The following is a 1,670-nucleotide window of genomic DNA, read 5'->3' as shown; positions in this document are numbered from 1 at the left end:
AAAAAAAAAAAAATTAAATAAATAAAGAGCTCAAGATGACATCAGTCCTGTCTGTTTGTCTTCAGTTCTACTGTTGGGGGTGGTGCCTGTGGCTCAGTGAGTAGGGCTCCAGCCCCATATACCCAGGGTGGCAGGTTCGAATCTAGCCCTTGTCAAACTGCAACAACAACAACAACAAAAAGTCCTGATGTTGTGTGGATGACAAGCAGCAGCCAGCAAGGATGACAGGTGATAGATCCGAAGTAAGTGCCAAATTTGTTAACATTTTTCTGTTTCTAACCATCCTTAAAGAAAATCATATATAGAGTCACACTATCCTCACAGTAGTCCAGGAGAGCAACCATGCCATCTGGATTCACGTTTTCACTGAACTGGTAGTTTTTGAAGTTAGCCAGGATGTGTTTTATTTGTTCTGGAGCCCCTGTCATAAAAGGTTTGACTCTTTCCAGTCTCTGTTCTTCAAGTTTGCCTTTGATTGACTTCGTATAATCTTTGATGTACTTCTTGTAGGCTTCTTTTGTAAAGCTGATTTCCTGCAAGTGATGGTTCATGACAAAATCAACACCAGTGATTACTGTGCTTTCCGTACTTGGGCCCCCAGGACCTTCAGCAGAAGCATTTCCATCAGTGAGCGAGTCATCAATGTTACCCTCTGTCCTGCTGGCCATCTTCCCCTCCACCTCCAGGCACAGGCTGGCTGGGATCCTGCGATCTCTTAGATCTCGTTAAGTGTTGGAGAACATCTTGTAGTGGCTGATGACGTCCTGGTAGATAATCATGACATCATGACAGCTGAAGGGAGATAGCAGGGGCAATAGCTTTGCAGGAGCCTGGAGCTGGGATCCAGAGCAGTGGAGCCAGAGTGGCGTGGGTGGGGAAGAGGGGGAGGACAAAAGCAAACTGAAGTTTATATTTTAAAGTGTAGATATCCCAGTTGTCCCATCATCATTTGTAGAAAAGACTATTCCTCTCTCCGGTGAATTATCTTTGAAGCTTTGTCAAAAGTCAATTGTCTGTATGTGTAAAAGTCCCCTTCCAGACTCCAATTAGTTTGATTCATGTATTTGTCTATCTTTGAACCAATATAACGTTGTCTCGATTACTATAACTTTAAAAGTCATGAAATCAGATGGTATTACTAGAATCTTAGTATGTAAAATTTAGCAGTGTATATTACAGGCAATACAAAATTTAAACTTCTCCCCTTCCCCTATTTCACATATACCTGGAGATTTATTTTCAGAAAAAATAATTTGAAAGAGACCTTTATTTTTAAATATTTTATAACAATTTTTCTTCAGCCAAAAGAAAAAAAAGGCAGTGTCTTAAATGTTCAACATTAGAGAAATGAATAAGCCAATTATGTCATCTCTATGTGATGGAATTATATAGTTTTTAAAGAGGAGACTCATGATGAGAAAACCACTTATGAAACAATATCAAATGAAAATGAAAGTAGGGCTCGGCACCTATAGCTCAACCGGCTAAGGCGCCAGCCACGTACATCTAAGGTGGCGGGTTCGAATCCCCAGCCCGGACCCGCCAAACAACCATGATGGCTGCAACCAAAAAATAGCTGGGCGCTGTGGCGGGCGCCTGTGGTCCCAGCTGCTTGGGAGGCGGAGGCAGAAGACTCGCTTGAGCCCAGGAGTTGGAGGTTGCTGTGAGCT

General features: G+C 42.5%; 1 pseudogene; it reads right to left on the bottom strand.

Annotated features, from left to right (window-relative positions):
• Positions 1-185: 185 nt before the first annotated feature.
• LOC100962041 lies at positions 186-779 on the bottom strand (annotated as a pseudogene).
• Between the last annotated feature and the right edge of the window lie 891 nt (positions 780-1,670).

The sequence above is a fragment of the Otolemur garnettii genome, unplaced genomic scaffold (genome assembly GCF_000181295.1).
Source record: "Otolemur garnettii isolate 467f Iridium unplaced genomic scaffold, OtoGar3 scaffold00021, whole genome shotgun sequence".
In the NCBI taxonomy this organism is placed as follows: domain Eukaryota; kingdom Metazoa; phylum Chordata; class Mammalia; order Primates; family Galagidae; genus Otolemur; species Otolemur garnettii.
Note: the sequence above shows the minus strand (reverse complement) of the source record. Positions and strands in the feature narration are given on the sequence as shown.